Below are 27,930 nucleotides of genomic sequence, written 5' to 3'. Positions count from 1 at the left end.
ACTGAGATTTTGAATTTCCAGTTTCTCATTTCTTCTTGGAGATTCACAATTGAGAGGAAAGGCATTTGCAGTGGCAATAAACACATTAACTAAATTATTATTACAATAACAAACTCTCATATTGGTAGTTTATGCTATTCCTCTAGTTTACTCTGCCATTCAGCATTCTAGCTCTATTCTTATTTTTATAGGCCCTATAATTAAGATCAATTTTAAGAAAATAATTTCTTAGTTCCCAACTAGGCTATGACATTTGGTTATTGGTTATTAGAGGCCTATCTGTAGATAACCATCTCGTGGTCTAAGAGGCAACTTTGTACCAATCCTTAAGGCACTCAGACTGCCCTACTTCTTAGACTGCTTGATTTACTGAGTCTCACACTTCCCTAAGATATGTGGGCTTTTTCCCCCTTTGCCTTGTTTGGGCCTTTATTCTTTTATATTGTGTCAATCATAGCACAGTGCCAAAACCTGACCTGAAAATTAAACAAACAGAAACTTCAAAATGACTCTCCTACGCAGGGCTATGCTGCAGTAAGGAAACTCTTCAAAGTGTGCTCTGTTTTTGCTCTCCTCTAGTGCTGAGTGTTGAACATTTCTTTTTTCTTTTTCCTTTTCTTTTTTTCTTTTTTTCCCTCTCCCTGTATGTATCATTAGTGCCAGCTCTGTTTGATCCACTAGGAAAGCAAATTTCCTGCTTCTGCCTAAAATGCACTTGAGAACCTTTTTACTAGAGCCAGTAAGAACACTGCTGCATTAAGGAGGGAGAGCGAGGGGAAGCAGAATAAGAATGTTATCTGTTCTTTTATGTAGCTTTTTCATATACAAAATGCAGCAAACCAAAGCATTATATATACCAGGAGTTATTACTGCAAGCTCCTCCCACTGTGCTTCCCCAAAGGTCACAGCTCAGAATTCAAAGTTATGCACAATCTAAATGCTAAAATGCTTCCCTCTGAAGTTGGGCCATCTAAGACAATGATGTAAAGTATAGTTTTGTTTTTTTCTCTCTGTTAAGAAGCGCTGCTCAGTTCGCATAAAGACAAGGGGACACTTGCTTTACTGATGTTCTCCTTGATTTCAGGGTGTGATTCTCTCCAGTCTTCCACATTTTGGACTCTTTTAAAAGTATGTCCATGATATTTGAGTGCTTGAATATTGTAGTTGACTTCTGTTATACCGTGGTACCTCAGCGTGGCTTCATGTTTCCTGTGCATTTACAGAGAGTAAAAGTCATCTTTCACTTTGAAGTGATGTGCTGTAGAAGGAAGGACAGAGTAGGTGAGGTTTATCACATTTAACTCTAAATGTCCACTCCTGAGCTATGCACTTTCTTTAACATCAGTGAACAGGTAGGGGCAGTTCTAGACTGTGATATAATGTCTACACAAGGATGAGGTGATTCACACTCCAGAAATAATAATCATTCTAACCATAATGGAAATCGTACAGTGGCCCTGTCATATTTTCAACCAAATGAATCTCACCCACCGTGTCCAGTTCCCTACTGCATAACATTCACACTGAAATAATTGTTTGTTGAGTAAAATATTTTTGTTCTTCAAGAGTCATGACATCAGGAAGCAATGAGTGCAATTGCAGGAGAGAGACATATTTATGTGGCTGTTCTGCTTCTGCCGCCCAAGCCTAGTGGGTGCTAACTCAACTACCTGTGTAGTGCTGCACAGTACAGCACCCGCATTGTCTTTTATTATAGAGCACACATAATGCTATCCATCATTTCACATGTTAAGACTTTATTCTTAATTTTTGCCACAAATTTTGATTTGAATTATAGTTGAATTTTTCAGTAAGGTTCACCTAACATAAATTCTTCTTTCCCAAGAACAAAGTACAAAACAATCATCTCATCATATTTCTTTTTCAAATTAGATAAATTCTTACATGTATTCCATTGTTAACCTGGTTGGGAACTTCTCCACATTCTGGAAATATGCCTTAAAAACATTCCATGAAGGTGGGCCTGTGGTACCCCTGATTATTCCATTAAAAACGTTGATTCAGCATGGTTAAGTGAAAACTCATAGATATTCACTGTAGAATATGGCTGTAATGGAAGAGTGTAGCTTAACTAACTTCCAAGCAACTGTTTTTTTCTTTTTATCTGTCAACAGCTACTACCATTACTGTGATGCTTAATGCTGAAGCTAAGAGTAAGGGATGTCTCATGAGCTTATCATACCTCTGTACTTTTTTCAACTAATTGAAGGGGAAAGTAGTTGCTTAATTAACTGCAGAGTTAAGAGCAAAGAGAAAGAAATGTGTGGGGCCAGAAGTAAAGCTAACTCTGATGAGGTAACAGGAAAAGAAATAGGCAGGTAACCAGTAGTGATTTAACAGGATAGGTAGCTGGATGCACAAAGCAGGTTAAAAAAAGTCAGGAAAGAGAAGAAATGCTGGGCATGTGTATGTAGTAGGCTGGGGCAGGAGTCCAAAAAGAAAGCATGAGGATCTAGGAAGGAGGGACAGAAGTATCTAATATCACCAGAGCCACAGAATCTGGCCACATCTCTGCTCACCAAGCATAGGCAGGCTTAGTCCTTGTGTTCCTTAACTCGCGACTCTGACATTTTTCTAAGGTATGATTCAAGTCTGCAATACGATCACATATATAAATATTATATATGTTTATATATTTTTATATATATATATATATATATATATATATATATATATATATATATATATATATAATATATATAAATATATATATATATATTTATATATTTATATATTTATTATATATTATATATAATAAATATCACATATATAAATATAAATATATAAATATTCTTGATTTAAACGTGGCTATCGGTAACTTTTCAATCTCAAGTTATTTCTGAATATGCATTTTGCAAATATTTTATTTTTGCAAATATAACTAATCCCTCAGACTTCCTTTTCATGGTGTGTCATTTGATACAGTAGAAGTTAGCAAGCAAAACCCCTGTCAGCGCACAGAGCTAGTGCAAGTGTTTTTATCTGAACATATAAAAATGTAGCCATTAGACAAATTCCCATACTTTGGATAGAAAGGAGTTGTAGAAGCATGTTAAAAAAAAAAAACAAAACCAAAAGCTATACTAAAACATGCAAACCTCTTGATTATCTTATATATTGAGAACAAATAAAGGAAGATATATTATTTTTGCCTTCTTTGTTTTTGTGAAGCTACAGTGCAGCCCTTCACAAGTCTGATTTAAATGAAATGTTTGAGTTAAAGCCAATTCAGCTTTACTTCACCAGGCTATGTTATCTTCAAAAACTCTCTCAGTCTTTCCATCCTAAGTCTACATTATCAACAGAGCCAAACTATTAATAATTTATTGCATGATTCCAGGTGATATGCACTTATTGCATAAATGTGCAGTTTAGTCAGGATTCTACTTGGGTTGCGACAACAGTATAGTTAAACACCAAAAGATGCCCATGTTGCTCATGGGATAAATCCTCCCAAATGTCCATGTTATTAATTGGATAAATCCTAGCTTAAAATTTCACATCTAATTATTTGCAAATGAGATAAATTTATTTTCAGTAGTTAACGTGAGGGCACGTCTTCTTCTTTTTGAATGTGTCTGACTTTGGAATTAAAATCTCCTTCATGTAAAAACAATTGTGTGGTAGGCAATTCAACTGAATTTTGGGGCAAAGATTAAGTGAGCGGTGGATACAGAAAGCCTTTAGATGATTAAATTATCCTCTGTCTTTGAGCAGGACTTAGAGCTGACCTTTCTTTCAGCAGATAAGACAAGAAAACCAACATATAGCCAGGTGTGCTGTACTTCATCTTTAAGCTCTTAAAGCATACAGCTTTCTCTTCTTCCCTTGAAAGTTTTCCCTGTTTCTTAATAATCATGGAGGTGACAAAAGCTCTGCTAAATAATATCTTTGACCAATGTATACTGAGAGAAATATATTCATTCCCAGTTTACCTCTGGTCTACTGCAAGTCTTTATTTATTAACACTCCATTTCAAAACCACTAAATCTTATCAAATAGATTTGATAATTATTATCTTAAATAAGCCACAAGTCTTAAGATTCAGTTGGAAACTTTTGAAGCTTTATAGTGTATATACCTGATTTATTATTCTTGCTTCTTTAGCCTACAGCTCAAATAATCATTACTTTCTGTCTCTCACTCTAATTTTGTGTGGTTCTTCCTTAGCCTGCCAAAAGTCAAGTTGGTGGACTGAGGCTTTCAGCGGTTCTATATCACATAATTCTAGTCCACAAAGTAAAACATTTCTCAGTTAAAATACATAATTTTCTAAGAAAGATATCACACACATTTTCTGAAGTTTATGTCCAATCTGATGCTGGTTTCCACTGTTTTAGCTCATGAGACCCTGAGTAGGCCTGAAATTAAAGAGCTTGATTTCTGTTGGCTTTAAAACAAAGACCAAAAAATTAAATCCATTTGTTCTCTAATCTGGTTTGGAGATTTTTTTCAAGGTCAATATAAGTCATAAGTTTTTAATGATCCAAGTATGCAATGCTTGTAAATGCGGTCACTTGCCCGATAGCATGTGATTTAGTGTATCTTGCCATGGAAGAAATATGTCTCTCTGCTAAAGTTATACAGTCTTTTTAGGTGGGGGAAGGACGGCATTAGCAGAACTAGGTGGTGTTTATTTTGTTTTGTAATCTTCCTTTGTTGCTTGACTCTTTGGATAACAGCTAGCTTAAAAATTGGTGTTATGTGTCAGGTAAATTTTTGTGTTACTTTCCCATTGCTTTTACCCATAAGTCGTACTGGTCCACCTCCCATGGACTGAAACAGCATAGATGTCCAGGTCTCTCAGTGCCAGGTGCCTGGCAGGTCTTCCCTCCAGCGATTCTAATTTACTCTGTTTATTCATCTGTTCTCTGTATGTGCATGCATACATCTCTCATATACATACATCTATCTATACGTATACATTTAATGTATGCACACATGCATGTACAATGGATTTGTGTAGAGCTTGAAAAGCAATATCATAAACTGTGAAAGCAGAACATAGAGGATGAAATATTCATCCCTAAGATGTTTTGTGATCAGTATTAGTTAGAAGGGTCACTTTCCAGTGGGAGAGACTTTGCTATGCATAGTAGAGAAAAAGATCAGCAAAAATAAATGGGCAGCTGTTGATAAGAAAAGTAAGATGATGTAATCACCAAAGAGGAATGGAAGACAACTTGGTATTGCTTTTTAACTTGTTCTCGTTTACTCTGATTTGTAATTTATGTGGCGCCTGAAAGTATGCTGAGTACTTTGTAGAAAGACTATACAAAGTATTTATAGATATTGCATAACCTGTAAGATTTACACTAGAGTTATAGTGAAGTAAAAATTAACAGCAAGAGCATGAACGTATTCACATTTCTTGTGATCTTAAGGTAGAGGTTTTTACTTGTGGCAAAATCCTTTCAGGGACAATCATGAAATATGGATGTTGCTAAAAAGAAGAATGCAAAAGAGAAAGCAGAGTAGATGGAAGGGCAACCAAAAGTATCTCAGGCATGTGAAATCAAAATAGGACTAATAAGAAGCCTGGCAACTGGGCTTACACAAAAACATATTCAACCAGTTGTGGTAAAATCCAGAATGACAAAATGAAGAAATTATAACCAAACAGAGAATGCTGCCAAAATGGGCCACGTGGCAGAAGATCTTTTCTATGGTGAAGCTGTCTTTTCCCACATCTTTTTGCTATGCAGAGAAATTAGACTACATTGATTTAAAGGATACCTGACTGTAGACTGTCTAAGCCAATTCATGGAGCTTTACTTGTTTTTAAGACAAAGGAGAACTTGGTGACTACGGAGTATGGATTATGTCACAGGAAAATGAATAAAAGGCAGGAAAAAAGTTGCTGAAATTAGGAGATAAACAGGAAGCAATTTTAATGGAGAAATGGGCAGTTTGTGGTCAAAAAGAAAGTATACGGGAGAGTGTTTAAAAGAAACTGAAGTAGTTATTTCACAGGAGATAATTTTATAGATACTATAAGTGCACACAGGGAACAAGAGGATAGGAAATATAAAAAAAGTGTGTGAATACAGAGATCTGAACATCACAGCACATCTGATCAAACTTGACCAAACCATACTGAAGATACAAATCTTACTAAGCACTAAGACTGGCATTTTCAAAGAGGTGGAAGTGGGCGGAAAGGGGGAGGTAGAAATAAGCTTACCTGTGACGGGAATTATGTAAACCACCGTGGCAGGAACTGCAACTTGCTCAGACTTGTTTTAGAATGTATAAACTGGTTACATGCAGGACCTCACACCCCTTGCATTGTTCCTGATATATAAAAGGGTAAGAAGACAAACAGATCTTCTTAATAGAATGTTTCCCATCCTAATGAAGGCACTATGTTTATACATAGAAGTTACACCACCTTTGCGACCTTGCTGGAGACAAAGGTGTTCATGAATAGGTGCAGCTGAAGCACAAGGCACCTCGCCTGCTCTGACACACCTGATTGTCCCCAAGGGATGATTTCAGCCCAGGTGCAAATTAGAGCCTCTGAAAAAAAGGAAAGCAGGTGGGCTTTACACATCCAGAAGGGTAAGAAGCTGCCAGAATAGTGCATCCAGTTCTCTGTCAGATAGATGATGAGGAAAACCCTAATTCCTTTTACAAGGCAACTGTAATTCAGCCTCAATGGAACATCTAAGCAACTCCAGGTATTCAAGTACAGTAAGTAAACACAGAAAGGTGATATTTATTGATGGTTTGAAGGAAATAAAAGCTCAATGTACTGATGAGATGTATTCAGTTTTGGGCAAATCTTAGTTCCACTTGAATCAGTGGGAGAGTCTTATTGCCTCAGAGAGGATTTAGAATATTAAAAACATCAGTTAGATAGTGAAGGCAGAAACGTCAGTGGCACAACTTTATAAACATAATGTGAAATGTTAATCCCGGGGATTCTGGAAAGGTTTTTCTGACTTCAGTTCCACAAAAACTGCTGGGGAACCAATGCTAAAGTTGTATTTCTCCAAACACTTTATTTTCAAATTTTTCAGTAGTCAACAATCTGCTCTGAACAAAGGTAAAATTATTTTTGCTAGAGCTGTTGTTAGTTCTTTGTATCTGCCAGATCTCAACCATGCTTTCTAAAACCACACAGCAGGTTTTTCTGGCCTCTTTTGGCATGCAAGCTCTTTTCAGAACTAATTCAACAGAAATGTGAACTAAACGCTATTTCCAGTATTGTAGTACAAAACCACCAGCTCAAATGTACAATGCTTCTGTAAGAGAATATAAACCATGCAAATTTAAACATATTTGAAAATACCGTAGCCTCATATTTTACTCTTGAGCTACTTTGGGGGTGGGGTAAACATGGCAACTCACCTCTGCATCTCAATTTTACATAATCTGCTCTGAGTGCTGCCTGAAAGATAGCTACGTAATAGCGTGATATCCTCCTGAGAAGATGAATGTTAAGCTATTGTTAGAGGAAACAAGTAACTGTTGTGTTTTGCTTTGGCAGAGACACAAATGCATTTTTAATAGCCATTTGTTTCATCTGAAACCATTAAGGGAGTTTTCCCATTTCTTTTCTTTCTGTTAGAAGTACAATCTACGTTTTGCACTACACTGACAAAAATTCTACAGAAACTTTACAATCCGCGTAGCTCAGCATTGCTGCGAAATCCTCCAGGAGCTGACAATCCTGTTGCTTTGTGTTGATGGATGGCTGAGCAATTCAAAACAGTGAGGGGTTTTAAATCTAAAAATGAAACGTGCAATCAACATAAAACAATGTTAGTGCCTTAAAATATAACATAGCACACCACTTAACATTTTCACCTTTTTTTTTTTTCTTTTTTTTTCTTTTTTTTTTTTTGCCTAGTTTCCTGGTTTAGCAAGGGCCCACCACCTGGTAGAAGCAGGCTGCAGAAGTTGCCATTCTCACTTCACATTCCAGGTGCACGGGCTACAGAAAGCTCCCTTTGTTCATGCCTCAAATGTGAATGAACAGTAGCAGCTTTTATGACTCCGACGTTGAGTGTGAGCCGTGACAAGGGAGAACGTGAAATGCTGGTGTACTCTGAGGCAAAATTACACTTTCCAAAAAAGATAAAAATTTTAAATATATATACGTAATTTAAAAAGAAAGCAGGGGCATTTAAATACAGAGTCACATTGCCTGTGAACTCAGTTTTTCCTGCTAAAGGGAAAGAAGTTTACAGATTGGGAAAGAAGAATGATAAGAAGGGGTGAAGAAATAAAGCATTCCTATGTTTTTTAAAATCATAGAGAAACCCATTCTGCACTCTTGCATCTTTTATAACTCTGAGCTTCTCAATTTAGCTGATCATCAGCTCCTATCTCATGGTCTAAACAAACTACCATATTAAAAATTCAAGGCATGGCCCCAGCTCTTCAGGCTGGCATTGCTCTGTTGCCTCAGGTGGCATCAATCCAACAGCACCATCTGAAGATCTCACCAAGAGGCTCTGTGCAAGTGCATTAGCCTGAGGCTGGCACCATGCTGCTGCTGATCCTGCACATCAAGCATCCCTTGATCTGAAGCCAATGGAGGCACTGGGGATGGGATAGCAGTGGCTGGAGCCTGCTTGGTCACCATTGTCCTTGAACACAGGTATCTGGGCACATTCTGTTGTGGATGCTGTTCAGTACTAAAGTACGTACACATGTGTGGTATACCAAGGTCTATTTGTTAATGAGTAGTTTACCCACACTTGCCAATGTACTGTAAGGCAGAGACCAAATTATACTGCTTTCCACAGTTATCACAAAATTGTAGTAAGTTGTACTACTGTGTTGATCAAATACTAAAAGTCAAATTTAAAAATATATAAAACACCACATGCTCAAAACTCCACAGCTGAGCCTTCCTTTCAGGCAGTGGTATGGGATCATATCACAGTATCACAGTCTTGTGCGGGTTGGAAGGGACCTTAGAGATCATCGAGTCCAACCCCCCCAGGATTCGAGCCTCTGTGTAGCAGAGCGGCACTTCTACCACTTGCTCCACAGGGGGGATTCGAACCCAGGGCCTCCAGTGTTGCAAAGCGGTGTCCTTAACCACTGCGCCACCGGAGGCACACAAATCATATAATCATGAAATAAGGCAGTGCACAAATCTTCTGATGCAAAGTGGATGTATACATCGCAAACTATTTTTTTTAAAGGCTGAAGTTCACCAGCATGTCAAACAGAGCGTAGGTGTAACTGTGGTTAGTAGATCTAAGGATCAGCTAGGACATAAGATCTCCTCCCTTACTACATTCATTGCAGCCTTTCCCTTCCCTTCCCTTCCCTTCCCTTCCCTTCCCTTCCCTTCCCTTCCCTTCCCTTCCCTTCCCTTCCCTTCCCTTCCCTTCCCTTCCCTTCCCTTCCCTTCCCTTCCCTTCCCTTCCCTTCCCTTCCCTTCCCTTCCCTTCCCTTCCCTTCCCTTCCCTTCCCTTCCCTTCCCTTCATATAATTCCACATATTACCACAAATATTGCTTCACAGTTACAGAGCTACCTCTGATTTCTGTGCTTAGAGCAGATTCTATTTCACCACTGAGATTTTTAGAGTAACACTGACAACATTTTCTTTTCTAAGCTTCACATTTAATTTGAAGTATGACTGGTAATGGATTTTTTCAATACTTTGTTTCTTATTAGATACCAAATAATAATAATTTTTAAAAAATTGCAATGCTAAACTCCTACAGTAAGTGAAGGGAGGGGGAGAGAGAATATGAAAAACTAGGAAAAGATTAAGTTTTCTCTCCACAGTTTGAATCTGTGGTAAATAGTTTGCTGCAATTTTAGTTTCAACCCAATCTGACTCAAATTATATGCTTTTTCATGATCTAGATGCCTAGCAATCAAGTGTTTATCTTTGTGACCCTGTGTATTCTGAACACATTCTGAAGATGAAGCTTTATTCTGTGCCTACCCGTTATTGAATTAAGAGCTGGGGGAAGGAAGGGTGAAGACACTTAACTCAGTATGATTTGATGACTCATTTTACACTGAAAAGTTGCCAGAAATGCATCATTTCCATTTGCTGGGAAATGCTGTTTCAGTCAACTGAAATTGTTTTTGATCTAGGGTGGGGGTCTTCAACCTACAAGCAAATGGAGACCACATGGTAATTATCCTCATCTTGGTGCCAAAGCCAAAAACACTGCTGTTTTGAAAAAAGTCAAACTGAAAGAAGAGAAACTGTGTAGCTAGAATCTGCTTATATCTGGAATATAATGAAAGAGATAGCAAAGACCACAAAGTAGATGGGATGAAACAAGAAAAATTAACATTTATCTTCTCTGACTGATCAAACCCCAAGTCTATAGCACTGAAGCATCAGAGTATCAGCAATGCTTTAAGTACAGTAAGGCTAAATAGGTTTTTGCAAAGGTAATTAGGAAGCTGGGAAACTGGAACACTTCTGGTTTGGAAGGAATACATGGATTTTGCATAACCTCTGTTCTTTCTACTATCTTAAAGATGAAGATCAGATACTTGCAAGATATCTGATTTCAAAGAATTTCTTAGGCATTTTTATCAGTGCTTTTCAAAGAGGTGGAGATGCTGGTGGTTTTATAATGGAAACTGTTGCTATTTTACAGGCTTTAATTTAATTGCTTAATTGCTGCTTCAAAATGCAAAGGACTAGAACTTTAGCCAAGAGTTCTTTTTCTCAAGGACAATATTTATTAAAAATTAAAGCCAGCCTTTACCATATCATGCAAGCTGGTAATTGTAGCAGAGCTGACTGGGGAAACCAAGTCAAATGCTCAGCCACAGTGGAAAAAAAAGAGATCAAATAAGAAGATACTTCTTTGAATTTCCTCCCTGCCCCACACTTAATTTTGGTGACTTCATAGAAAGGAATCTCAACTGTTTTCTCCCTTTTCAGGAATGAACATTAATACAGCCTTGAAGTTCCTTAGGGTAAACATACTTTCCCTTAATGGCTAAGAGCAGTTTAGGGAAAGGATTTGCAGTGTTGCTTAAGGTACACATGTGCTTAGTGAAGTTCAGAAGGAAGCCTCAGTCGGCGCCATGCCTAACTTCTTTTGACTGGATTATTTTGTTAGGTGTCTTGCTTATCAAAAATAAATATGTAAGTGTAGATGTAAATTTGGCATATGATGTAAGAGTAATATTCCGAGGGTCATCAGCTAGCAAATGCTCGTGTCCGTGGGGGTTTCATCACAGGATAACCTTTTCTAGGGCACAAATAAGAGTGCCTGTAACAAAAATCTTTTCTGCTTAGATGCCTGGTTTGACAGTTTACAGCTGCCTCTACATATCAGAGATAATGAGAAAAAAATAGGCGTATGGAAGTCAAACACATGCTATAGAGATAGGAGCTATCTTATTTCACAAGGCTACCTCACGAGATGATCCATTCTTGGCTCAAAACTCATGTGGCAGGCATGCATGTGAACATCCAGAAATAATAGGCTTGATTTTTAATTCCTGGCATCCTCAGCTGGCATTTGGCTGAAGAACACAGGTGATTCCAAATAGGTTGCTCACATTTCTTCTCTTCTTCAGGGAGCCTCATTTTCAGAAACTTACTAACGGAGGGTTTATCTTCAAGCATGGGAAGCAGAGATGGTGTGCCCACTCATTATTAAAGAAGTACTTAATGCACCAATACAATCTCTTGTGATAATAAGTTAAGGAATATGTTGTACATCTCTGCTATAATAGATTCGAGGACTGAGCAAAGTGACAACTGAAGAGCCTAATGAGTGACCTAACCCATTCTCATGCAATATGCAGAATTAATAACAATGGGTCCTTGGATGTTATTGGATATTATATTTGTGTGCCCCGGTGGCGCAGTGGTAGGAATGCCACGTTGCAACACCGGAGGCCCTGGGTTCAAATCCCCTCTTGTGGCGCAAGTGGTAGAAGTGCCGCTCTGCTACACAGGAGGCTCGAATCCCAGGGGTTGGACTCGATGATCTCTAAGGTCCCTTCCAACCTGCACAAGACTATGACACTATGATGATATGATTATCCTAAGAATGAGCTCAGGAACAATAAATAATTGGTAGCCCATTTGTAGTTTCAAGTTTTTAATTCTTACAGTCTCATTTGGAGCAGAAGAAGAATTTAATAGCGCAAGAAGCACAATAAGGGTGGCAGCAAAAAGTTCCTCTTTGGATACCATGGTCTGTGCTGAGCCTGTATAGCTCAGCCAATTCTCACTCTTGCACATCCAAGCACAAAGTTTAAATTCTCAGTAGATTATTATAAGCTCTCATTGAAATTGATATAAATCTAGAGCAACTCCAATGAACTCAGTGAATGAAGTCAGTCTGAATTTACTGCTGTGTAACTGCAAATGGATTCTGAGCTCTTCTACATGGCTTTTTCTCTAAATTACTAGGCCAAAGCCTGATAGTTTCACATAGGCAAAGCCCTGGTTTGTTATCAGCAGAAATTCTGACTGAGCCAACAGTCCTGTTTGCCCTCTGATCTCTCCTTATTTTTGTAGCTTAGTCATGCACTCCGAACAGCTCCCTCCATGATCTCCCCACTCTTTTTAATGACTGTGAGTAGGTTTGAGAACATGGAGTCCAGAGGTTAACAAAGTTATTTTCAAGCTGTATTTCTTCCAAAAGAACAGAGGTTCTTGGTAGGAGAATTCTTGCTATGTCACCATTCCACTCCTCTCCTGGAGGACTGCAACATTTTCTATTTGATATCCAACATCTCCTCAACCTCTGAAAAATTTACCTTTTATTTCTGCTTCCTCATTACTCTGCCTCTTGGTTCACCTCTCGTAATGTTACCAAGGTGCTCTACTTTACTGCTGCTGTGCTAGAGCAATGCAAAGATTGGCAACCTAAAATTCAATTATTCCAGCAAAACCTGACTGCAGAGGTGACCGGTGAACATCGATGAGTAGTGCATCCTCCTACTGCATCCTTCAAAGCACTTTTCCACTTGGAAGAAAGCTTGGAATTGCACAGCATTTGAAATAGAACAGTAAACTCTTTGGGCTTGTACTCTGAAGAGCTATTACAATTGTAGGTGTTGTAAAATAGATGTTTTATACAATAAAGTACTTCTTTTCATAACAGTTTTATGTTAATTTCTTCCACTTCATTGCTATCTGCAGGGAGATCTCTTTTCATTAATTTTATAACAATAGCCCTGTTGCTCCCTGTTTTTATTAGATCTGAAACTGGTGTAAAATGACAAATGTTTACAGTTTCACTGTAGAGCAAATGGAAAGGAAGACTCTGTACAAATGCAGAGAAATGACATGAAATCCAGCTAATTACTAACTGCAAATCATGTAGGTTTGGGGCACAAAAAAAAGTAATGCAGGAATTAGCAAATCATAAAGGCATAGGATAGCTGGATATAATACACTGAATTATAACTCTCTGAAGAGCAGACAGATGAAGGACACTGCCAAAATCCTTCTTAAAGATAGGCCTGCCACTCTTTTAGATTCTAACAGTATACTTGAATGAATTAACTGGCCATAACCCAAACCACTGTGACTGGGAATTTATGGAAACATGGCATATTCCCTCTTTTTCCTTGCCTCAATTGTGATAATTTGGTGTTGAAACATGCCTCTTGCTGTGTTTTGAAGGCCATTCCTGAAATGATTGATGATTGCAAAATTGCTTGTTGCAACACTTGAATGTCTTATGTTTAGTTTCTAAATGTCTCTGAACTCAAGGGCAAAAGAAAGTTTTCTGTCATTTACACTCAGCCCCGAGGCCTGTGTGGGGCCACCCTCACAGGGGACCATGGAACAGGCCTGAGAGGCCTGGATGGGCCTCAGGAGCATGGGGTCTCTGTGAGGGGCCACAAAGAGATTTTTTGGGTGTTGTCACTGCTGTGCAGAATTCTATGGTGGTATCAGGTTCAGGTGGTGTTGATAATATTGCACAAAGGGGTAGCCCTATGCACCACAGGGGAGGGAGCAACACCACAGTGCTGGCTGCATGTACCTGTGTGAGCATGTGGAGCAGCCAGCATGCAGCCAGAGCTGCCTGCAGGGACCACCAAGCACCATGGCTAATAGTGAGAGCATATCCACCCTCTGGAGTTCCGTGGATGCTCTTCAAGCATCACTCAATCAAAATGAAGCTATTCAATTGTTTAGTGAAGCATTTGCCACTCTTTCTTCGCTCTCAAAATTTCAGCTGGAGATGATTTTGTTCAAGTCTCTTCATTAGTTACTGTGATATAGAGGGAAATAAGCCCAGAAGGAAACTGCTGAATCCTCTCTTTGTCTTCCTACAGAGGCAGCCCCTTTTCCAAAGCAATCCGTAAAGGAATGCTGTGCTCTTTCAGGGTGTTTCGCAATGCCAGGCCTAAGCTGGTGTCAGCAGCAAATGGCAGCAGCCATGCCAAAAATAAGCACTTCCTTTACAAAGTTTCCACTTTCTGGAGAAACATCTAACATTTGCAGTTCAGCTACCATGTTTCTTAATCTAAGTGACATAGCTGCAGTCACAGGCGTGACATTTACAGCTGCAGCTTTGAAGCAACTCGCATTTGCCAGGCAGAAATAAAGTTGATGCTTGTCTGCAAGTTTAGGGTATTTTTTCATCACTTTTCTCGTGAATGTAACTATTTTTTATTAACTCTGGATAACAGAAAAGATATAGCTGGCTTTTTAGTACCAGAGGTAGAATATACCTCCAGGATGAGGGTCTAATTTTGTTTCTTGACATGCATTTTCTTTAGGGAATGATATATATCTAGCCCACTCAACACCTGCTGTCTTCAGACACATGGACCATTTATGTCAATTATTTAAGGTTCTCCTCTACATTCTGCAGAACAGCTTTTCCACTGAAGAGTCCTCTCCTGCCCTCGCTTGTTTTTATAAGATTCTCATCTCAAGCTATTACCACAGCCATCAATGTTTGAGAGGACAAGCTGTAAGAAACAGCCAGCTTTCTATGGGGTGAGGTGCCCTAAAGAGCTCTAGCTCTGAAATTTAGACTCTGGAAATGTGTTTTTCCTTTCATTTCATCACACATTCCTGTTTGCTTAATGATGTGTTCAAAATTCAGTTGCCCCAGCCCACTGCCTGGGCTTACCACACCATGTGAAGCAATGTCTGACTTGTTGCAAGATCTAAAAAAAAACAAAACAAAAAGTCATATTCTATCTTCCTTATGGGATTTTAGGGTAAAATTCATGCAACTGTAAACTGAGAATTACACAAAATGTTTCAATTTAACAATGCTAATTCATAGCAACTAGCATTTAAATGAGAATAGCTCTTGCGAAGCAATCCAGTGACATACAGATTCATTAAGAATGACAGGAATAGGAAATGTTTCCTGCTTTTTCTGCTGTAATCTATTAGCTCCCAAATTAGCTGCATGCTAGCTCTGTTGTACCACAGATATAGGTATGCTTTACATACTGCTCCTGCAGGCTTGTACTCCAGGCCTGCCATATAGAGCACCAGTGCTCACAGTATCATCAGCTCCTGGTTTTACCTTGGATCTTGAGCTCCAGCCCCTGTGGTAGGCAGGAAAGGTCAATGGATAGAACACTTACATACCTAGGTTTGGGCACAGCCTGTTACCGTGCAACAAAGTAATAAAACAAAGCACTAGCATGGTGTCTGGTGTCATTTAAGAACATTGTTTCAATTTCTTTTTGCAGAGAAGAAAACACTGGTAACTGCTTCTAAAAGAAATCCTGAAGGATATACAGTAACTCTCTAAAAACGTTTTCCTTATCACTGCCGATGTAGATAAAAAACGGCTGTAATAGGCAACAGGGAAGCGCTGAGGGCAGCTCTGCACTAATTCCCTCTGACTGTTGTGCTCAGCAGGCATGCACAGCTGCTGGTCCTCAACCAGCTCTGGGTTCTTCTAGCATATTTTTGGATGAGTGGGACGCATAGCTTTAAAAAGAAAACATTTGCCAGACCTCACATCATTTCATTTTTGCAGCCCTTATGTTTAATAAACTATTACTTCTTCCACAACACTGTAATATTTTCCACAACACTTCACTTTTCCAAAGCATTGTCCAAACCTTCTCTGGGCTTCGCTGCAGCCAGTACTCAAATTCTCACATGATTTCTTTTCCTGAGCACCTTTAGTTCTCTCGTGGATATTAAAAGAGCAAGAGTTTTAAATATACACATACATGTTAAATATATATATATGTATGTATTTTGACAATTACAGGAAAGTCTTGCTGTTTGTATTTCTTTCTTAAGTGTCACTCGCTGCCTTTATTTTGTGCAGAGTTAACTTCACGCTCTGTGTGTTTCCACAGATTCTGCTTTTCCTTTGATTTGTTATTTAATCCATTCTACAATAAGTGGTTTCTTAAACAATAGTGATTTAAAGAAAAAAACCCTACATTTGTTTGCACCCATCAAAGAAGGACTGCATGGCATTGTTGTCCTGTGCCAGGAGCATACAGAGCACAGCACTGCAGAAGCAGACACTGAATTATCATACTTGTGACTATAGTGCAAAGCACTAAATACGTAGGACCAACACTTGTGGAGCTTGTAAGGAACAAAAACACACCTCAGTGTCTGAACCCAGATTTAGTGGCTGGCCTGGCAGCACATATGTATTGAATGATGCTGAGCAAGGAAACTTGGAGGATCATAAATGTGTTAGTTAGAAAGGACCTCTGGAGGTCATCTGATCCTGCCTCCTACTCACGCAAGTACCGCCAGCAAGCCTCTTCCTTCTCAACGCGTGTGTTTGATGAAGCTAATGCAGAATTTCCTCTCCAAAAAGACCTAAGATGGAACATCTGGAGCTTTGCTTGTGTTGCTACTGCACATCACAGGATGAGATCAGTGCCTTTGTGTGAGTTCAGCGGGGCATCGCGGAGTGCAGGAAACGAGATGAGGGTCCATGGAGTTTGGTCAAGGGAATACACAGATTGCGGTGCTCATTTCCCAGCAAAGGTACTGGCCGTGGTCCACATATCAGTAAGCCCAGTATTGCTTCAAAGCATTCTTAATTATTTTGGACATTTTTAAAGCCAAAAGATCATCCCATAGACAGAGCAGACTCTCCCCATACATTCTTACTGTAAGCTCATAATCCTTATCTAAACTGCGATATATCATACGGAACACAGTGCATTCTGATCATGACGCACAGTTTTGAAAACTCGATTACACGTTTGTAAGAAGGTTCAGTGGTTAATTAATCTCACTACACAAATCGTGCCTATTTTTAGTCTAAATTCTTCTCGAATTTGTTTGCTGGAGCAATTTACCAAAAAGATTTGATGCTTCTGTACTGACCATAACAAGATGTCTCATTTTCTGGCCACAGCCCCATTTAAATCCCAGATTTGCCTGATTATGATTTAGTAAATACTCCTCCACCAGAAAAGCTAGCTCACACGTCACAGACAGACATGCTCAGACACACAGATAGACATGCAGAAGTTTCTTTTTAACTCTCTTTGCCAAGCTGAATTTGTCTAATGATTCATAAATTTCTGGGACAGATTGTAAGGTATTTTATTCTGTCAGATTCCACGGATTTTATCATTCACACAGAGAAAATAACTACTAAACCATAATAATAATGCCATGCACAGCAATCACATAGGAGTATTTGTCTTTGAAAAATTATCTTCTGTTTTTTTGTTGCCTTACTCAACTGTAGAGCCGATGTCATGGTGCTGACTCAAGTCATTTTCATCTTAGCTGTCAGGTTAATGTCCAAATACTTTAAAGGAATATTTTGCTAGAGGAAGAGTTAACCAATTTATTCAGGTCTCACTGAAGGAACTATGGAACTATGGAAGTGTTCATTTCACAAGCAGGATTTTAGGTCCCAGCGGATCTTATTTCTCCCATCAAGAGAAAACCTATCAGGGGAGCTGGGTGACAAATGGGGAAGTAAGCAAGCCGCTGTTTTCATCAGTACAGCTTATATGATAAATTGCTGTCAGTAAAGCACAATTACCAGCAGTGAGTGAAGTTTCACATTGGCTTGTATCTATGTGAATGCTAAAAAATAACTTGAATTCTGTACCATATGGATTAACGGCACATAAACTAGAATCTACCGTATCAGCTCAACGCTTCTTTTTGCAAAGATTGGTCTTCTAAATGGGTAAATAGCCTACAAGCTGGGTCATACCTTATAAAGACGACCTCATATACATCTGCAAAAGTTATATTACAAAGGTTAGTCTATATTTCTAGGGAGGTTTTTAGAACAGGCATTTGTCACACCCTTCACCCTATGCTGTGCGAAGTGGGGGACTCTGCTCTTTTTGGGAACACCTGCTCAAGGAGGAAGGCATAAAACCTGACATTGCAAATAGAATTACATGAACTTGTCCTTTATGTGTTTGACAGAGTTAACTGCAGTTCTTTACAGACAGTTTATTAAATTTAAAATCTACAGCTTCCAAAATGGTGACACTCATATGAAATGATACAGCTGTGAAATATGAGTGACCCCGAACATTACTGAGCATCAATCCTTAAAACAGCAAAGAAGATTATCTGGTGTGCTTTCAGTGCTTTATACAACATGACAATATCCTGAAGGTTTTCTAGGAATTTCAATACATCTAAAACCATGGTCTCTTCAACAACAAGGAACAAAGACATGCAGCAATGAGAAAAGTTTTGTCTGCACTACTACATGTGGTATTTATCATAATCTATTTTTCCTCAAATTATAATAGATTAACAGATTTTATAGATGAGTAAAGAACCAGAGGACAGGATAAACTTGGCAGTCTGAGACAAACCACTGATGGATCCATCGGTGCTTTGAGATGTGCTCTAACACACACACACACAAAGCCAAAATAAACAGATAATGTGATTAGATTACGCAGAACCACAGAATCATACAGCTTAGAAAGGACCTCAACAGATCAAGTCCAACCCCCTGCTAAAGTAGGTTTTCTACAACAGGTCACACAGGTAGGCATCCAGATAGGTCTTGAATATCTCCACAGAAGGAGACTCCACAACCCCTCTAAGCAACCTGTTCAGTGCTCTGTCATCCTCACCATACCCAAGTTAAAATTAAATTGATTATTTAAATTAAGATTAAATGAATATTTTACTATGGACCAGTAATGGATTTGTAGTAGAATATTATCATAGGCCTCACTTATGTTCAGTTTTAAAGAAAAAAAAGATGTGCAGATTAATGCTTTGATTCTTGCCACCGTATGACTTCTTACATTCACTGTTTGGTATGATCATTATCAACAAATAGATAAGGACCAAAACTATTAACTTCATACAGAGATTTTCCTTAGCTACTTCTGTTGGTTTGTTGTTGTTTTTTTCTGGGGGGAGGAGAGGGTTTGTGGGGAGGGAAGGGGGGGGGGGGGGGGGGGCAGGGTTGTATAATAAGAACATATAGGTTTTCTCCCATAAAGTGAAGTCAAATTTGAAATTGCAGCTGGACATCCACATCTCATATTTTCTTCAGATGCTAAACCATGATGGCAGAATGGAAAAACATCCAGTGCAAAGATCATACTAGGTGTTAATCATTTTAATTACACCTTACTCAGAAGCTCAATTTCTCAAACTCCACTTCACAGTGATTGGATTTTATTATGCCTTCGTGGAAAGATCAGAAGGTTCAGCCATCAAACAGCTGTTCAGTGTGTAAAAGGCTATCAATTGTCCTCTTCTAAACTTAATTTCTTGCATGTAATGCAATTCCTTGCAGTTTTTACATTATTTTATGCATTTTTATCTTTTTCTCCTATTTCTGAATTCATCCAGAAATGCAGCTCTCCCCCTTGGACAGAACATTGTACATGAGGCATTACCTGTATAGGCACAACCACTGTTCTGCTTGGAACCCTATCTTGTACCTCCAAGATCCAAGACATTCACAGATGCATCTGGTACATCTGCTTTCTTTTCAGTGGAGTTCCTCCTCCCCTTGAAGTGTTTACCACAGATTGCTAAATGACTCCCAAGCAACTGCTTGCCATGACAGTTTACTATTCTCAAACCAGAGCTTGTAATATTGCTCTGTATGTTTTGTTTTATTTTTTATTTTTTTCTATTTAGTTCTATTAAAATGAACCATGCCCATTGTGACAGGCTAATTAAGTCATTCAGCTTGCACAGCACAGCTAATTTTTTTCCTTGTTTACTACCCTGCCAATTTCTCTGTCATCTGCACACATTATTAGCACAGATGCTTTGTCAGTGTCTGGAATGATCATCCATCAGGTGGAACTGCTCTCTAGGAAACCCACTGAAAAACCTGGACACTTTTATGCATTCCCAATAATAAATCCATTTTGTATCTGTAAGTGACCTAGGTTTCAATCTTTTCCCTATTAATTCCATGTCATACAAGCTTTTTATTTAAATCATCGTATGGTTTTAAGTTGACACTGCAATCTCAGGTAAAACCTTGTTCTCTGGGAAATTCACTTTCTTATAGACTCTGTGTAGTCGGGGACTTATGGTGACAGAGGCCTCCTCATTGCAGCTTCCTCTCTCACTCAGTGCTTGAGAAGCCCAGGAGAACTGTTCTGTCTCAATAACAGATAGATAGAGGTTTTCCCATGTTTATCCCTGCCACAGTATGTGCCCTGTCTGCAGGAACAACCTGAGAATAAAGAGCTCAGAGGGTTTGCAATACCTCTTTCCTCAGTGGGTTTACTTTGGCAGTGTTCAAAAGCAAGTGATGTCTTCTGTTCATTTACTAGAAAATACTCTTGTGCTATAAGATAGATACTGCTTTAAAATGTGGCTAGAATTTTCATATACGCATACACATTGCATTACATTATTTAGATGGTGAAAATGGGTAAGTGTTCTTGCCATAGAGCCAGGCCTAAATATGCCATGTGTTAATCAAACAGAAATGAAAAATGTAGTACTTGTCCAAGGAGATTCACATTGCCCTGAAGTCCAGGTGTCTGTCCTCTTGTTACAAAAATGCCTTCTAGGACTGTCAGCTCTTTGTGAAATTTCTCATCAGTAATCTTGCACTCTGCTTCTTCAGTGCCATTGCATGTGAAACTAACAAACAAAATGCAAGACATCAACGCTATTTAAGATGAACACAAAGGGTCTGGTCTTCCATGATACCAAACATGCTACAGCCAGTTCTGAAAGCTTTCATGGTACAGCATTTCCAGGATCAACTCAGGACTTTCAGAGTCTCTGAATGAGTATTTGAATCCGGACAGGTGGGTTTCAATAAATCGCTAACACTATGTTAATAAGATCACCATGACAGCGTGAAAAGTCTTAGCACAGCATGAGCAGAAAAAGAGCCAAATGTTACCAAAGGTAAATGTCTATATTCCCATCAAATATAGTTAAGCCAATTTATAATATTTCCTGAATGTATGTTTTCCATCGGACCTTAATAGCAGCCCATGGTTTAGGCATCCTTCTATTCACACTTCTCAAAAGACTGTATTTAACATCCTAAGAGTACCTTTTCCTCTTTCCATTACACATCTGAGTAAACTACGGCCAAAGCAGAAAATGCATCCATCCACTAATGGATGTATGTGTGAAAATCAAAACTTTCCAAGCATATTCTGCCAGACAACAGCCTTGCAGCCTTCTTGTAACTACTGCTTTTACCTATGACACATCTTACTCATCTTCCTCGTGTTTTTTGTCTATTCACTTTTGGAGAGAGCTATAAAGTTCTGCAGTTTATTATTTAAGTCATTCACATTCTGTCTACAAACCTGGCTCCTGTTTCTTCATGCATCTCAAACCACCCTGATTTGCAAGCTAGCCATGTTTACCCTTCTCTTTACATTTCATTTTCTCTGGCTTCTATCTCTTGCCTTGCCCTGTTTCTAGGCAAATGCTTCCAAAAGACCAGATCCAAAATGCACACTGGAATCACTGAGTTTTATATATTTTCTCTCTTTCTTCCTCTCCCCACCCTCTAAATAAATACATCTTTATTGTGATTATCCTTGGATTATTTTTCATACACTTAATTAGGATGGTTTCAGGCCAAACCAAAGGAACTTCAGTAAATATTTTTAAGGCATTTCCTATGGTCCTCTTAGAGGCTTCTAACCTACTTTTCTTCATACTGTCTTTGCATTAGTTTCCCTGCAGTTAAATTCCTATTCTGATTTAAATGGACAATGTACACAAAGTACGTTCCAAAAACCTACAGATGTATCAACTCTGAACACTGTAGAGTCATAAAAAGATATGCAAATTCATGTTGGCTTCTGGAAGCAGAAGGAATAGCTGTGAAGCAGTCATTCGTTTTAGCCCTGTGAGACACCCCACAGCGTGCTGCACTGTGCAATGTACACATACTGTTCATCTTGCTATTAAGTCTATTTCTGTGATTTCCAAGAATTTTCAGTTGAACTTGGGAAACAGTGGCCCAAACTAGAGTTCAGAGTGGCTACTCATCATATTTTTTTCCACGTAAAATTAGGTGAAGAGCGTTAAGCTATCATTACAATAGTCAGAAGTCCTGTCAACCTTATAGAAAGAGTAACTGAGCTCTATCTTCTTGGCCATGTTGTAAATGGTTGTAATGCTTAATATTAACAAGGTGAGAAAAAATCTTAATTAAAAATATTTTTCTTTAACTGCCATTAGGTCCCCGTCTTCTGAAATGTGGTCTAATGTTGTAGAGTAATTGGGAAACGATTTAGTAGAACAGAAAGGGTTATCTTGAAGCAATGCCAAAAAAGAGATCTTTCAAATTTATGCTGTCCTTTACCTCTAACTTGGAGCCAAACTTAGGTGATCTAAGCTGCTAGAACATCTAGCAAAAGTAACTCATAAATGATCATTTAAAGTACATGCCTGCCCAGTTAAATATGGGAATCTTTCATGCTGTGGATAATATAACTCTTCAGTGTAGCTTGGATAAAGATACTGATACCTTTAGAATTGTGCTTTCCTCTTGTTCTTTTAATGTATTTTTGTGCTGACCGCTCATACAGTAGAGGTGACACTGGTAGAAACCTCAAAGACAGTAGAGTCTGTTCCAAGGGCTAATGAGGCTGGTGGAGAACCCATGGTTTGGATCAAAATGTTAGAAATATAATACAGTCAAGCATATAATGTAGTGTAAAGGATTTGGTTGGTAAGGAAAATGTGATCCATGATTAATCTGACCTTCATTTACCTTGTTGAATCAATCTCCTTATTCGGTGTGGACTATAATCAGTTCTGCCATCTGTGTCTCTTTGTTAAACCGGTGTCGTTTATGTGTAGTCAGCCGTGAAACGGGACTGAAAGAATAGTTCCTTCAGTACAAGGTGTTAATGTCATTCTCCCACACACGTCTACTTAAAAACAGAACCGTATTTCCTGGTAGAGGCTCTTCAACTTAAAGGTGAGCAATCTGAATCACAGTTTACCCAGAGTGGACACAATTTATTTTTGCTTGCCTTACATAAGGACAACCAAATTCAAATATCACTACAGTATCCTCTCTTTTTATTCAGGTTTAAAATTGCACGTAGGTTTTGTCTTACAATGGAAGAAAAAGTCTGATCTCTGTTAAAATATCATGCTAGTTTACCTTCAACTGATACAGCTAACAAAACCCAAATATAGACGCAGCCATTTTAGCAAAATTCATCTCTTTAATCAATACAACTTGGTTTGGAAAGCTGATCTAAATATATTGAAACAGAACTTTTTCTGTGGCACAAGGAACTCCTCCATCTGCAGGGTTTGTCATCTTAATTTTACAGGCATCGCTTCAGGTGGCCCCTAGGCTAAGTTCCAGTTACCATCAAGGCCTAGTGGTAAAATAAAGAAATGCTAGGTGGTGCATAAATCCTGTATGTGAGGGAATTAATCTTGAGTGTTTGGGTTTTGTTGGGAGACATCAATGAAAGCAATAATTATTTAATCCCCTTAGAAAAATCATAATTTTATGGACAGTTAAAAAGGGAAAAGCAATGATATTGATGGACAAGTGCAGAAGAATAAAAGGTCAAGCTTTCATCTACTGTAAGTTCCATAACACCACTGACTGCAGGAGATTCATGGCGATGTACATTTGTTGAAATGCTGGCTGTATTCTAAAATGACAGACTCCATTCAGTGGATGCAGAGTGAAAGTCAAGATGTCGTGGTGCACAACATGAGACAACAGAGAGATCTCGTTTTCTTCTTTTTCTGATCAACCTTTAATTTCACTATTGCTTTGTAAGACAATTGAGAGACATTCTGTGTTTTGCTTGCAGGTTTTGTTTTGTTTTGTTTTTTTTGGTTGGTTGGTTTTTCCATTAAAATCCTCCAGGAAACAAATCTCTCTTGTCTTTATCCTAAAATGCATGAGCAAAGCTATGTCTCATAGTCAAGTTTAGTGCTGGCCTCACTGAGTGTACTTTAAAACTATATTTGATACTATGGGGAATTTAGAGCAGAATAACAATGCATATTGATTCCCCTGCTTTAAAACAGACATCTTTCTGATACCAAAGACATAGCACAGTCTCTGTCCCAGCTGAAAGCAAATCCCATGGCAAATGGGACCATTTGTTACAGCTCGTGGAAATGTATAGCACTCCCTAACGTGGAGAAAAAAAAAGTAATAAAAATGGATGAATGCCCATCCATTTCTCTATTTGTTCAGAAGTCTAGATAAGAATGCTTTAAAAGATAAACTATTAATTGGTGCTCTTCTCAATAATTTATAATGATGATAAAACGTGTGATAAAATGTGTCAGAGGAAAGGATTTTCTTCTTGTTTTCTTACCTTTAAGCTACCGGGAAAGCTAATGCTCTCGTAACCTTGCTTGAAGAGTCATTGGAGACCTCATGTGTTCACTTTGAACTTTTTCTGCCCTGAAGAAAGAGAGATAAATTTTCTCCTGAGTGTTTTTCAGTACTTGAGTTAAAATCAAAACCAAACAGTGTGAATGAAACTCACCTTCCTCTCATTACTTGGCATTTATTTGCATAGGTTTTTCTGATGCAATTATCCTTGCCTGATCTCCTTTGTTTAGAAGCCGGAGACTCAGAGGAATCACCCAGAAAAGGGTGATACAAGACGAATTTCTATCATGACGCAAATGGGAAACTTCCTTCTCTTACTTTCCAGAGATATATGCATGATTTGATCTTTATAATTAAAGAGAAGGAAAAAGAGCATGAACCTGACCTTCCTCTCTTTCTTGCATAATCCATTATTAATAACAATTCCTTTTTCTACATGGTTCTCACATGTCCTTCGATATTCTAAAAGAACAGGGTAAGTTTATCTTGATTTATCACTGACGTTGTTCCCCGACCTCTCAAAAAAATGCTTTCTTTTAATCCAGTATTGCTGAATGAGTTTCTAAAGGTGGCTGAAATAGTTGCCATACCCTCCAGGCAGCAACGATATAAATGCTAACAAGTTATTCTGGTTTTACATGTCTATTCACCTTTATATAAATTCTACCACCTCTGCGTCTCATACCACGTGTGTTAATGCTCGGGAAGTTCTTTTGGGCCCTATAAACAGTCCCATAATGTACTTGAATGTAAACTGAAATAGTTTCCTCTAATTCTCCACTGCCTATTTAATAAGCATATTCTTGCTCTGCACAATGTTTATGTAGCACCCAGTTTTGCCACCCGTATGCAGTCCCCCACTTTATAACCTTTTTTATTTAAATTTAGCACAATAGCTTGGATTGTGACAATTGCTTATTCAGGTTCAGGGACAGAATAAAATGTGATCTCTTTCTGCAAGGCCAGCTCACATATTGAGCCCATATGCTTGTGCGTGTAGGAAAACTGGAGCTGATGCCCCCATAAGTGAGCAAATTACAGCATGAAAGGGTTACAATAGTGATAGGGAAGGGAAAGGAGCGATTGAATATGTAATGTTATTCTTTGAAATGGATGAAAGGATGCAAGACAGAGAAAAGAAGCCAGCAGCCAGCCATCTTGTCCAGAAGTGAGAGCAGCAGCAGCCCCTCTGCACAGCCCCACCAGCCCAGTATTGATGCATGGAGCACCAGGCAGGCTGTAGGCATCCCTATTGACTTTAACAGCTACAGAGTAACCCAAGCAAACCATAGGTGATTTCAGCATCGGGAACAATATGATAAGGCACTTTATTTTTAATGGGGACATGCTGCTACAGTTTAGGGAATAAATGTGCAAATGTCAAGGAGCCTTAGGAAGAGCACAGGAGCAGAAAATACTATATTAGCAGTAGCAAAGAGAGACAAGATGAACTGGAAAATGGCTAGAAAGTGATAAGGAGACAACAGAGCTCTCACCATGCCTGATGCATTTCCTTGAATGAGCCTTATATAAAAAAACAGAAAAAATTCCTGGAAGAATTTTTTTTTTTTCCATAGTTTTTCCTTCAGAGGATGAATAAGTTTAAATAATGACGGCTATGAATTCACCTTTCTTTCCCTTCCTTCCCTTCCTCCCTTCCTTCCCTTCCCTTCCTTCCCTTCCTTCCCTTCCCTTCTTTCCTTCCTTCCTGGAGGTTGAGGGATCATACATCCTTATTTAGTTCAAAAGGTGTATAAAAATCTCCATATGTTCCTGGCTGCATTTTGAGATATTTTTTTGTTTGTTTCATTTTGTTTAATTGTAAATCAGCTCTTTAAAAAGCCCACAGAACTTAACATGAAAAGGTAAGGACTTAAAGGGCTCCACAAAGCAGTAACTGCAGAGCAAATTAGGGTCTGACAGCCATTGCGTCTGTCTCTAAACCAGTGGCGGCTCTGAGCTGTAGCAGTTCGCACACCCACAAGCATAGGCTAGAGACCCACAACATGTTGCCCAAATGATAGATGGTGACAGGTGGCTGCAGCCATGCTACACCCAAATATCTCAGCAGGAACCCACCTGTTAATGATCCCAAACAGGGTTTCAGCAGGGAAAGGGCTGGACTTGGTCCTGGTCTCTCCCGCACAGAGCAGATGAAGAGTTGTGAGGCAGGCAGCGAGGAGTCAGCGCTGTGAGAGGTGGCCATTCGCAGCCCAACAGTCACAGACGTAGGAATGAAAAATAACAACCAAGAGAGAGAAGGTTTCATGTTAATACAGCAGATGGAATCCAAGCCTGAAACATTTCAGAGCTGGATTTTTATTTTTTAGGTTTTTGGGTTTTTTGTTAATATGTAACATTTATACTACAAATACCAGCATATTTTTGCACATGGTACCTCGCAGCGCTATTTATAATTTGACCATCGTTTTCAGACCTGCCTGATTAATAATAGGCCACTAAATTCAGACTCACATTTCTAAACAAACATTCTCCTTTTTTATTGTTGTTGGAAGTGCTGAACTCTTGCCTTTCCCCTCCACACATGTAGGATGGTTTTGCCTTTTAGCAGACTCTTAGGGCGAGGTAAAACAAATACTTTGCCATCACATAAGAATGTCAGAAATGTGGCCCCCAAGGATATCCTGGTTTAGGCAGAGGTACTGTTCTCACCCTACCTGAGTTGCTCTGGTGGAGTTTTTTTGTGACTTTAGAGTAACAGATTCACACAAAGTCAGGTTGAAAGGGGCCACGTGTCCCATCCCCTGCCCAAAACAGGGCCCAGTGCTGAGTGAAAGTGGGTGGCTCAGCTGTGCACCTGCAAAGAAGCAGGGCCCTGTCCACTATGGACACCGTGCCGAGCTGTTATCACCTTCATAGAAAGTCACCTCCTTGCAAGGAGCCGCCATGAGTGAGTTGCATGTCCTTCTCCCAAGGGGTCGCTCATATCCCCTGCAGCCATAGGAACAGCTCATGACCGAAATGTCCTTACTGGATGGACATTGTGTACCTGCAGTCAACATTTTTGAACCCAGCGCTTCATGCCTTTGCTACTTTCTCTGCAAGACATTGTCCTCACCTCATTTCACAGGGGACAGGGAGGGTGAATGCATTATTAATCTGAAAAGCATTCAGATTTGGGGGTGAGAAGCACCAGCGCTTATGATTCATCCTATGAATACAACATAAATTATTCAGCAACTGTACAT

General features: G+C 38.9%; 1 long non-coding RNA gene across 2 annotated transcripts; it reads right to left on the bottom strand.

The window, feature by feature from the left end:
* Positions 1-595: 595 nt before the first annotated feature.
* LOC107325694 (uncharacterized) lies at positions 596-26,961 on the bottom strand. Of its 2 annotated transcripts, XR_014940725.1 has the most exons (4): positions 26,801-26,931; positions 24,702-24,790; positions 22,868-22,988; positions 634-1,258 (listed from the first exon to the last, which is right to left on the bottom strand). It is a non-coding gene; the product is annotated as an uncharacterized LOC107325694 (long non-coding RNA). The 2 variants fall into 2 exon arrangements; XR_001559745.3 differs by lacking the exon at positions 22,868-22,988 and having other exon boundaries at positions 596-1,258; positions 26,801-26,961.
* Positions 26,962-27,930: the final 969 nt, after the last annotated feature.

The sequence above is a fragment of the Coturnix japonica genome, chromosome 1, assembly GCF_054131305.1.
Source record: "Coturnix japonica strain WE chromosome 1, WE-NBRP24, whole genome shotgun sequence".
Classification (NCBI taxonomy): Eukaryota; Metazoa; Chordata; class Aves; order Galliformes; family Phasianidae; genus Coturnix; species Coturnix japonica.
The sequence above is the reverse complement of the archived record's forward strand: the minus strand, read 5'-3'. Positions and strand labels throughout refer to the sequence as shown.